This window comes from Nomascus leucogenys, chromosome 20, assembly GCF_006542625.1.
Source record: "Nomascus leucogenys isolate Asia chromosome 20, Asia_NLE_v1, whole genome shotgun sequence".
NCBI lineage: Eukaryota > Metazoa > Chordata > Mammalia > Primates > Hylobatidae > Nomascus > Nomascus leucogenys.
This window is the reverse complement of record NC_044400.1, coordinates 80085070-80097156: the sequence shown is the minus strand read 5'-3', so window position 1 is coordinate 80097156 and position 12087 is coordinate 80085070. Positions and strand designations below refer to the sequence as shown.

The window sequence follows — 12087 nt, the reverse complement described above, 5'->3', positions numbered from 1 at the left end:
ATCCATCCATCCATCCATCCATCCATCCATCCATCCACCCCTCTATCCATTCATCCATCCATCCACCCCTCTATCCATTCATCCATCCATCCACCCACCCACCACCACCCGTCCATTCACCCACCCATCCAGCATCCATCCACCCACCCATCCATTTACCTACTCATCCACTCATCCATCCATTCATCTATCCATCCATCCACCCACTCACCCACCTAACCATTCACCCACCCATCCACTCATCCATCCATCCATTCATCCATCCATCCATCCATCCATCCTCATCCATCCAGCCACCCACCCACACCCCCATCCATTCACCCACTCATACACTCATCCATCTGTCCATCCATCCATGCATCCATTCACTCCTTGATCCACCCATCCATCCATCCATGCATCCTTTTACCCACTTAATCCCTTCCTTCCTTCTTTCCTTCCCTCACCTCCCATCTATCCTGCTGCCACCATATGAGCCAGGCTGTGCTGGCCTGCTGGGGACAGGGCAGCATGAACAGAGCTGAGCCACCTGTCTTTCTTGAAGAAGTCCCTGAGATGTGAGGAAGCTCAAGTGGAACTAGCAAAACCACTCTCTCAACCTGCCTCTGCTGGCCGACGCATGAGGGGCCCAGTGAAGAACCTCCCAGCTGAGCCCAGCCTGAATTGCTGAACCTCAGAATCTTGAGCTAAGTGAATGGTCTATGTTTTAAGCCTTTGTTACCCAGCAATAGCTGACTGAGAGAGAACAGGAATTTTAAAGGCACTGCCTGAATTCTTAGGACACCAATAATAATAGGAAGGAAGGAAGGGAGGGAAGGAAGGAGGGAATGAGAAAGGGAGGGAGAGGATGGAGCTGGGAGGAGCTGAAGGTGACAGGAGGAGGATCCCTGGTGAGAGAGAAAGGAGAAGAAAGGGGAATGGAGAAGTTGGGGGAGGAGAGGAGGAGAAAACCCTTTCTACGAATGATGGTTTTTCTTGACCTTAATTTCCTGAAGTCTGATGATTTCTGTTGATCTCATGTGCTCAGTTTAAACACACACACACACACACACCACACACAAACACAACATACACACACCACACACAAACACACACCACACACAAACACACACCACACATAAACACACCACACACACACCACACAAAACACACACCACACACAAACACACCACACACAAACACACACCACACACACACCACACACAAACACACCACACACACACCTCACATACACAAACACACACCACACACACAGCACACACACAAACACACCACACACAAACACACACACCACACACACCACTCACACACACACTACACACAAACACACACCACCCACACAAACACACACACCCCACACTCACACACAGTCACACAAACACACACACGACACACACATACTCTAAATTTGCACTTTTTTGGGTCTGCAACTAAGACCGCAATGAGGATCTGAGGGCAGCGTGGGTCTCTAGCCTGCACTCTGACACTTGGACCTAAAACCTTCTAAAGTAAATGCTGCTAAGATTCAATTCCTCGGATGAGTAGTTAAAGAGTCTGCGGTCCCCGAGTCCCAGGACAAGGCACTGGGGGTCTGCATGTCCATCCTAATGCAATCCACACAGGTATCTGGCTTCAAGTAAGAGGCTAAGTTGTGCACGTGTGGAAAACAGGAATGACACTAACGAGAAGCACCCTGACCTCACTGACTCTTGGAAGAATCAAATGAGCCAAAATATGTGTAAATACTTTGAAAAGCATGAAATTCTAATATCCCTATAAGATGGAGGCTATTTAATAATGATAACAATAATGACTCCAATAACCTAAAAAATAATGTCACCTGCCCACTAAGAAGTCTTATTGTTTTGAATCAGGTTTGGCTTTCATCTGTGCCCTCTTCGTCTGCTCTAGGTGGCATGGTCCAGGCTGCCCTGCTCCTGCACCTGAAGATATACCTGGGACAGCCTCCCTAAGCACTCTTCTGGCTTAACTCCCCTGCACAAACCTCTTCCATGGCTCCCCATTGCCCTTGGGCTGCGGGCCAAAGCCGATGCCTGACATGCAAGGTCTTGCACGTTCTGTCCCTTGCTCCGCCACCCCCACCAGTTGTTTCTTGCTAGTCTTGTGTGCACACAGTCTACTGCAGCCCCCAAATGGGGCTCGGGGGATTTCAAGCTTTCAGGCCCTTGCTTAGATTGAGCTTTTAGCCTGGAATGCCCATATCCCCAAACTCCACCAGACAAAAACCGACTTCTCCAGACCTCAGCCCAGGGGCACCTTCTCCTTGGGGGTTGTCTGTTGAGCTGGTGCCCAGATGGAGGTGACCTCAACCTCTCTCTGTGCCTCACTTTGCCTTGCAGGAAGTCCACCGGAGCCCTCACTCTGGGCCCTCATCCTTTCCTGCCTGACCCCTGGCAGGACTGTGAGGCCCTATTGGTGGCCTGTGTGCACATGGTGGCTTCCGATGGCAGAGCACGTCTGTGCACCGGCCCTGCGGAGAGCCTTCCGTGGGTCACCAGCTCCGTCCTCACAGCAACCCCACACAGCAGGCATCATGCTGGCTCAGGTCCACAGGGACCAAGGCTTGGGGAGGCCCAGCGGCACAAGGGGGCCTGGGGTGGAGCACCTCCTGGCCAAGTGGGAGCCCTGGACACACCCCCTCTGGGAGGCACTCGGGGGTCTTTGATTGGTGCCTGCGGAACGAGTGAAGGGCAGCCAGGGAGAGGGCGCTGCTCCAGGGCTTGGAAGACCCCAGATGCTCTGAGTCAAGAACTCGAATCCTTAAACTTCACCATCGCTCCAGGAGGCTCACGGTTCATTCTGCAGCCCGGCCGCCCCCCCACTGCAGCTCCATCCGTTTAAAATGGGGGCCACTTTATTGCCCAGCTTCCCGGCAGCTGCTGCAGCTGCAGGGACCAAAATTGGCTATTCCTGCTGCTGGCCCAAACACTGGCTGGGCCCTGCCACCAGCAGTCGGGGCACCTTCCACGACACGGCGTCGTCGAGACGTGGCTTTATCTTAGCAAACCCTGTCTGTCCCCGTGGACTGAATTCAGAAGCCAAACTGCAGAGCCCTGGCCCATGGCAAAACTTTCCATCTTCAAAGCGGAGTTGCTGGCAACCAAGGAGGCGGCCCACGCCGGCGGGGGTGCTGGCTCCAGAAGATTCTCTCTGGTTGGGTGCTGAGCTGGTGTGTGTGGCTGGCGTCCTGCCATGTGGTGTGTCCATCCCTGCCGCAGCTGGTCTGCCTGCTGGAGATGATCACACCTTGAACGTGACAGTCGGTGAGGGTATTGACATGCGGGCGGGGCCGCTTGTGCCGTGAATAATATTGTCCTTGCAATTACCGTGATTTTAAGACTCTCAGCTGCGGGACACTTACCGTTGATTTTGTTGGAGTGAAAAATGAATTTTAGCTGGTTTCAGTCTTATATGTGATTTAGAGAAATTTCCCATTTCAGACAAATAGTTTAAGAAAATGACTAAGCATCACTTTATATAACAACCATTAAGATAATTTGACACTCTGTTTTGATTCAGGGTACAATATTCTATGAGAAAAGAGACATTCTCTGCTTTCTTAAGTACTTCCAAAAGACTGAGTTAAATCCCTTCCCCAGTAAAAATGAAAGGCCCGGTTTTCCATCTAAGTATTCAAATTTAGCTGAAGCAGGAACAGAGTTTCCAATTATTCAGCAGCCTCTTCAAAGCACAGATTTTATGTAAGGAAAATGACTGACATTTATTGAGTGTTTAGTTTCAACCAGGCACCATCAGCCTGTGAGACAGAAGCTGCAGTGACCCCACAGGAGGCAAGGAAGAAGCTTGCCGCATCACACATCTATTAAGCGACACCATCATGCCGGAGCCCGGCGGCCTTCCTCGGAGCCTGGGCGTGTTGCCGCCAGGCTGTGCATCCCCTGTGAAGTCTGGGGAGGCCAGGACCCTGGTGCCCTCTTGCAGGCGGGGGCAGGAAAGTGGAGGCGTGGAGGTGAGGAGGGCTTGCGGCAGGCCGGACTTCCCTCCCTCATGCTGTAGGTCTCAGGCCATCTTTGAACGCGCAGCCCTGACCCACCTACTCACCTTCCAAAGGTTCCTCGCTGCCCACCTGAGGTCCAGCACCTTGGCAGTGTGTCCGGAGGGTGCAGGGACTGTCCCAGCCCACGTCTCCAGCAATTTCCCACTCGCATGGGCAGGGGGCTCTGGTGACCAGGATCCCTGGACGATCCCTGCTTCCACGTCTGCCGTGGCAGGGGCCCTGTCCCGGGAGCAGCAGGCCTGGGGAGCCCTCACTGCTCCTGTGCCCCCCGCGGAGAACATCGCTGCCTCCCCTTCCTCCCGCGTGTCTCAGATGTGCCCTCTCTGCTGTTCACACCAGCCGGGGTTGCTTCACTCTATTCCAGTGATACCCCTAGGCGAGACTGGGGCCTCCTGGTTACACCCTGTACCTCCGGTGCCCGGCCCAGGGCAGGGGCTCACTGGGCAGCTGTAGAACTGGCCTGGGTTGATGTTTATTAGGCACCCGGTGAGCCGCCGAGCCATGCACCCTGGTCCAGGCTCCTCCTGGAAGAGATGATTCTTTCCCCATAAGACTGGCCTTGGCCACCATGTTGAAAGTCAGTGGACAGAGACAACGGGCCTGTTTGTGGCCCTCAGGTCTGCTGCACGGGTCTGGCTGTCTCTCCCTGCGCCACGCCACGCCGCCTTGCTGCTGTCGCTGTGTGCTCGGCTTGGAAGCCGGAGTCCTCCTACTTGGTTGTTCTTTCTCAAGATTCCCTTGGCTCTTCTGGGCCAGTGTGTTTCCACATGTGTTCTAGAATGATTCTGTCCCCATCTGTCTGCAACAAAGTCAGCTGGGATTCTGATGGGGATGGTGAGGAAGGTGTAGACCAGCGTGGGGGCATCACCAGGCCACTTCTTTGCTTTACAAAGTCCACGTTCTAGGGTTCTGTCAATCACTCATTCGTCCACTCAGACATCACTTTTCGCTGTAGGGCTTCAGTGCCCAGCACTCTCACTGACCTCAAGGTGCCCAGCCCTGCGTGGGGGGCTGGAGGCAGTGAGGGTGAGGGCAGGGGTCAAGGCTCCGGCAGGGTCTCCACCTGGCTGAGTGGGGGCTGGTGCCAAGGAAGAGCTTTCTGGGGGTGCTGCAAGCAGGAGAACAGTGGGACAGGGTGGGCGGTGTGGGTTCACTCAGCCGGGAAATCTTCAAGCCAAGGGACCTGGGTGTCCAGGAGGGGCCTTTCCTCTGCCTCACTTCTCTGAATCTATAAATGACAAATACTCCTTGAAGACATCGAACAGCCATCATTTCTCTAAATATTTACACAGGGCTTACATGACTAATACATCAAAACAGGAATTCAACAGTTACATTTCCCCAGACATGTAAACATTGATTACAATCAAACTCTTCTAAACATTCAGTTAAAATCATGGAAGTAATCTATTTATCTCCTTATTGCTTTCAACGCTTCAAAAAGCAGAACACACGGTTTTGGATTTCAAGCCTAAAAATCCGGTGACATAATGGCCTGTTAATTTTCGTTTCATTGTCTTATCTGTTCTTTGTTCCCTCCTTCCCCTTCTGCCCGCCTCCCCCTCTGCCTCCCTGTCCTCCTATCTCCTGGAGCCACCACTCCTGGGTGACATTCTGGTGTTACAGTAACACCTGCCTTCACTGACACCTCCTCTGGTCCTGCAGGGTGTCCGTGGAGTCTGGAGAACATGACATGGACCTGGAGTGTCTCCCAAATCTGCAGCCCCTGTGCAGCTGAGCTTCCCTTCATTGTTCAAGTTCACGGCTTATGCTGACAGACTCTTTGGGCTCTCATCTTTCTCTGTTTTGCACCCTGGTGTTTTCTTTAGGATGTGTGTCTGTCTGAGTCACTTTGGGCTGCTGTAAGAATACCACAGCCGGGGACCTTAAATAATAGCTCTTTATTTCTCACAGTTCTGGAGGCTGGGAAGTCCAAGAGCAAGGGGCTGGAAGATTTGGTGTCTGGTGAGGGCTCCCTTCCTGATTTGCAGACAGGGCCGTTTTGCTGTGTCCTCACATGGTGGAGAGAGGCTGTGTCCCTGGAATCTCTTCTCATAAGGGACCACTGTGGGGTCTCACCCTCAGGACCTCATCTGACCCTAATCACCTCCCAAAGTCCTCACCTCTCAAGACATGTGATATGGTTTGGCTGTGTCCCCACCCAAATCTCATCTTTAATTATAGTTCCCATAATCCCCATGTCACGTGGGAGGGACCCAGTGGAAGGCAACTGAATCATGGGGGCGGTTACCTTCATGCTGTTCTCGTGATAGTGACTGAGCTCTCAGGAGATTTGATGGTTTTATAAGGGGCTTTCCCCTCTTTTGCTCCACACTTCTCCTTACTGCTGCCATGTGAAGAAGGATGTGTTTGCTTCCCCCTCTGCCATGATTGCAAGTTTTCCAAGGCCCCCCGAGCCATATGGAAGTATGAGTCAATTAAGCCTTTTTTTTTTTTTTTTTTAATAACTTACCCAGTCTCAGGTATGTCTTTATTGGCAGTGTGAGAACGGACCAATACACTATCCCACAGGGGATCTGGTGGGGATGCAAACCTTCAGTCCACAGGAGTGCCTTGGGGTTTTCCTCCTTGGGGTTCCCTGGCCCAGACTGTTATACGTGGACCGGTCATTAGCACTGGCAGGTATCTTGTCTTGGGTGCTGAAGGACGGAGCCTGTGAACAAGCTCTGCCTTTTGGGATATGGGCTCGGGCAGGCCACCCTGGGGGCACCGTGGTCTCTGGGATGTGGGGGCAGGTTCTGGAGCAGGCCCTGCCTTCCTACTCTTAACACAGACACTGCTGTCTCAGTTTCCTGCAAACGCTCTTCTCCTCTTAGACAGAAAAGTAAATGTATATCCAACCTTTATAAGCAGATAGAAGCTTAGTTCAACAAATGAACTACCCATGTATATTCAATTTCCCCTGTTTATTAAAATTAATAAAAATGGGACATGTTGTATGAGACCCTTTACTGTCACCATTTCTTAGGCTATATCCATAATGGAATGAAGAGAACCCTGGATGCAGCAGCTTGAAGGAGCTGGACAATTGTTGCTCCCACATAACAATCCTGAACTGATTGCTTTAGGTTGATGGTCATGGCCACTCAGGAACCCAGGTCTCCCCATGTTGCTCCCACACCAAGGCCATGGCCACCTGGCAGGTGCAGGTCCAGCCTACGGGGAGTGGAGAGGAGTGAAAGGATGCAAGGCCAGTATCTCCAGCCCCATCCAAGCCTGGATGTGGCACAGGCCGGAACAGGCTCCTGGAGCACCTTCACGGCTGGGCCTGGGTTGTGTCCGGCAGGGCAGCCCTGGCCTTGTTCTCTCCCTAGGGAGGAAGTCTGCAGCCCGCACCATGAGGGGTGGCACGCTGTGTGTTAACTTTCCTCCTGTGAGGAGCCTTACGGACCGAGAGACCTTCTGAAACTCAACTGATTTAATTAACCAGTGTTGTAATTATTATTGTTTTTGTGCTCAGATTATTATAACTTGGCAGGAGGGAGAGCCTTCAAGCAGGATGCTTTGTCCTTCTGGAACAAACCCTGGTGTCTGGAAAGCATCCTTGCTTTCTGGCAAAAACAGGATGTTCTAGGTGTTTCCAGCTATTTCCTCCCTAGGATGTGGAGTCGGCGGCTCTCCAAGGATCCTTGCCGTCTTCCATTGCAGAAGAGACTCCAGGCACAGGAAAAAGTGACCCGTGGCTCTTCATCGACATGGGATTGGAAAAAATTGTCTTTTTATAAATATCAATAATGTCCATAATTTTCCCAATTGCACATGTAATGCTGCTGCCGCTCTTTTCCCCAGTACCAGGGCCCTGTCACGTGGCTGTGGGGAAGGCCGTGATCTCGGAGCCTGCAGCACAGGAGGGCTGTGGGGAGGTGGAGGCCGGGGGTTGCAGCTGCACTGATGTGCAGGGGGCTGGGTCCAGGCCAGCTTTCCTGTCTGCACTGCCTCCTTCATCCCGACCCCCGTCCTGACCCTGTGTCCCTGGAGAGCTGCCTCAGGGTCACTGTCCAAGGGGCCTCTGCCCTGGTCACAGCCTCCATCCTGTTCTTGTGGTTCCAGGACACCCTGCTGAGCCCTTGTGGACCTCCATGGACCCAGCGCGCCCAGAGCCACAGAGCAGAGATGTGTGGCTTCCAGGGCCTTGCTCAGAGCAGGCTGCTGGGACAAAGAGCATTTCCTCCCTTCCTCCCTCCCTCCCTCCCTCCTCCCTTCCTCTCTCCCTCCCTTCCTCCCTCCTCCCTCCCTCCTCCCTTCCTCTCTCACTCCCTCCCCCCCGCCTCTGTCCCTTCCTTTCTCCCTCCCTCCCTCCCTCCTTCCCATCATCCCTCCCTCCCTCCCTTCTTCCCTCCCTTCTTTCCTCCTCCCTCCCTCCCTTCCTCCCTCCCTCTCTCCTCCCTTCCTCCCTTTCTCCCTCCCTCCCTCCCTTCTTTCCCCTCCCTCCCTTCCTCCTTTTCTCCCTCCCTCCCTTCCTTCCTCCCCTGTATTCCTTTCTCTTCCTCCTTCCTTCATTAATTTATTACCAAAAACTCCCTCTTGAGCACCTACTGTGTGCAGTGTAAGAGGCTAGCCTGTCTGGCTGAGCTGAGCCTAAGGCAGAGGTGACCCCTCCTGAGAGCTGCGCCACTCTCAGAGCAGGTGAGGGCTCCCATCACACAGGAGGCTCTGAGGCCCGGCATGCACTGGCTCCGCTGTGGACTTGCCCATGTCCTAGGCATGGGCTCACACCTGAAGCCCAGCTCTAGCGGCCGAGACAGCTTTGACAAGGGCTGGCTCCTGCCAGCCAGAATAGAGATGAGCCAGAAGCCCCAGGCTGCCTCCTGCAGGAGGGGGCGAGTCCGATGTCATCTACAGCGGCACAGGCATGTTTCCCAGGCACACATGCGCCACCCCCCCGCCCCCACAGGCGCACTGCAGGCGGCTTTCTGAGAGGGGACAGCACAGGGAAGCTGGTGAGCTTTGGCATCAGGACGACCAGGGAACCCTGGGCTGCCACCAGGGCACAGGCTACCAGCACTCTGCCTCTGTGCCTCTTATCCGTGACATGGGGCTCATACCAACCGCACACACTGCGGGAAGGATTAGGTGTAATACTCTGGGCCAAATGTGGGCACGGGGAATCGAGAAACGGCTCAGTGGCCCACGGCTGCCATCAGCATTGTCGTGGTGAGGATTTTTTTTTTTTTTTTTTTTTGAGACAGAATCTCGCTCTGTCGCCCAGGCTGGAATGCAGTGGCGCGATCTCTGCTCACTGCGAGCTCCGCCTCCCGGGTTCACGCCATTCTCCTGCCTCAGCCTCCTGAGTAGCTGGGACTACAGGCGCCCGCCACCACGGCCGGCTAATTTTTTGTATTTTTAGTAGAGACGGGGTTTCACCATGTTAGCCAGGATGGTCTCGATTTCCTGACTTCGTGATCCACCCGCCTCGGCCTCCCAAAGTGCTGGCATTACAGGCGTGAGCCACCACGCCCGGCCGTATGGTGAGGATTTTATGGTTTCACCAGGATGGGTATATATTCTTCAGAGAAGGGCGGACACCCGGGAACCCGGATCCCGTCCTGCAGCTGTGGAGGCAGCGTACGTCCCACCGCCCCAGGGACAGGCCCAGCTGCTTGTTCCGGGATATGGGACTGCAAATGTTGTGAACTTCCCAAGGGACTAAGAGAGGCCAGCCGGGGACTCCGAGGACAATGGGGAGGTAGGGAGGTGGGGAGGTGGGGCTCCAGCTCGGGGGGAAGCATGGGAGGGCGGGGAACTGAGGTCCCCAAAGTCTTCTGCAGACCCTGAGATTCTGAGATGTATGCTTTAGAACATGACAATGGCTTAGTGACTTTCACTCAGGGGCAAAGCCCCCAGCAGAGTCAGCATCCACGCTCCTAAGTGTCAGGTGCCTCTGGGCCGCCTCTCTGTGCTGTGCCTGCCCCTGCCTCTGCCAATGACCTACCCCTTAGGTTCTGGCGATAGAGTCCCAGGCTTTCTTTACACCAGGGCCAGGGCTGCTCAGATCTCCTGACACAGCCACCTGCTGGGCCTCAGGGACACTCAGACACCTTCGCCCTGGAAAGGCCACCTGGGTTTTGGAGACAGACAGGCACAAGTGTGGCTTGGAACTCTGTCTCCCTGGAGCTGCCTCCTGACCACTCTGGGTCTCCATTTCCCACCTGTAGAGAGGCGAACAACAGCATCGGGCATGGGGCTGATGAGGAAAAGACCCTGGGGAATCTGCATGTCACAGGTGCTCACCTTGTGTTTCCGGAGGAAGGATTCTCAGGCTGAGGCGTGGGAGTGAGGAATCTGCAGGGCTGGGGCACCAGCAGAAACCTGCAGGGAAGAGGACCTGGTGTGAGGAGTGGGCTGCAAGGTGAGGAGTTCTGGGGACTAAGGGGGTGGGATCTGCTCTTCGTCCTGGGAGGTCATTCAACAGGGGCCTGCCCCCAGGAGCAAGTCACCTACCTGCCTGGTCGCTGCTACGGCGACATAAACACCAACGACGGGCAGGCCCTGCTCTGGATGCTGGCTCTGTTTTTTTAATCTTTCCCAGCTCTATTTTATGCTGTTTACCAGCATTTACTGAAGGACAGGTACGCCTTGGGCTGTCCCCAGGAATCCTGCTATCCCCATTGTACAGGCGAGGAAACCGAGGCTCATAGAGTTTGCAGAATGTGCCCAATTCAGCATGCAATTGAGACGCCGCAGGGCGGGGTGGGTCTAGATGGCTCCAAACTGGTCTCCTCACTGCTCCATTGCTGCAGTGGGGACCCAGTGAGCACTGGGAGCCAGGGCTGGTGCGGCTGGAGCACAAGCACACAGGGCACATCTGCAGCCCTGCCCAGCTGAACGGTGCACAGCAGGCCAGGCTGAGAGCAGCAGGAGGAGCCCTGGGCTGGGGGTTGACCTTGTCCCAACGTCCACGTCAGTGCTGGCAGGCGATGGGCTTCTCTGCAGCCGGTCCCTCCTCTGGCTCTCTCCAGGTTCTGTGTGTGTCCTGCTCTCTCCTGAGCACCTGTCACGCCCCTGAGGCTTGCTCACTCCTCTCTCTTGGGGCTTGCAGAAGAATGCTTGGGCAGATCTCTATAGCACCAAGGCCCTGCTTCTCCCCAGCCCATGGTTTCTGGTGTGGATCTGCCAGCCTTCCCGGTGAGCACAGGATGAGGAGAACCCGCAGCAGCCATATAGGTGGGGCTTCGTGGAAGGCTGCGTGGGTACCCAGGCTCTCTAGGGTAGCCTATCCTGCACACAGCTTGGTGTGCACAGAGCTGACTTGGAAGTGAAATGGATGCATTTTTGTAGATTCAATACCCTGGATGCCCCACCCCAAGGGATAGATGCACCACAGAGGGCCTGGCTGGAACTTTCTCCAGACCACAGCAGGGACAGCTCTGTTGCAGGTGCTGACAGCAAGGCCTGGGGAGTAGAGGGAGCAGACAGAGGCAGGGAGACGGAGGTGAGGCACAGTTCTTCCAGGACCTAGAATAAAGGAGAGGAAAATATTTGTTTAAAAATCCGCTGCAACACCCCCAAGAGGCACAGTTTGGTGCCCGTGCACTCCCGCTCTCCCTGCAGCTTGGAAGCTGCTGTGCAGTGGGGGAAGCTGCTGTGTAGTGGGGGAAGCCGCTGTGTAGTGGGGGAAGCCGAGACCCCCACAGCTCTGTTTTGCTCTCAGTGACAGGAAGCATGGTAAAAGCTCTGTGTAGCCCTTGCCCGAGTTACATCACAATATGAGGTGCTGCAGCTGGCCTGGGGTTCACTGTTGACTAAGAACAAGGCAAGCTAGGAGCCGCAGAGTGAAGCCCAGGCTCTGCAGAAAATAGCGGCCGAGGGTGAGGAGGAGAGGAGGGTGAGGAAGGTGAGGAGGTGAGGAGTGAGGAGGTGAGGAGTGAGGAGTTGAGGAGGTGAGGAGGTGAGGAGGAGAGAAGTTGAGGAGGTAAGAAGGTGAGGAGTGAGGAGGTGAGGAGTGAGGAATGAGGAGTGAGGAGGTGAGGAATGAGGAGGTAAGAGGTGAGGAGTGAGGAGGTGAGGAGGTAAGAAGGTGAGGAGTG

General features: G+C 54.6%; 1 long non-coding RNA gene across 1 annotated transcript; it reads right to left on the bottom strand.

Annotated features, from left to right (window-relative positions):
* Positions 1–6947: 6947 nt before the first annotated feature.
* On the bottom strand, positions 6948–11631 carry LOC101177894. The gene is made up of 3 exons (XR_001114076.2): positions 10944–11631; positions 10292–10369; positions 6948–7216 (listed from the first exon to the last, which is right to left on the bottom strand). It is a non-coding gene; the product is annotated as an uncharacterized LOC101177894 (long non-coding RNA).
* Positions 11632–12087: the final 456 nt, after the last annotated feature.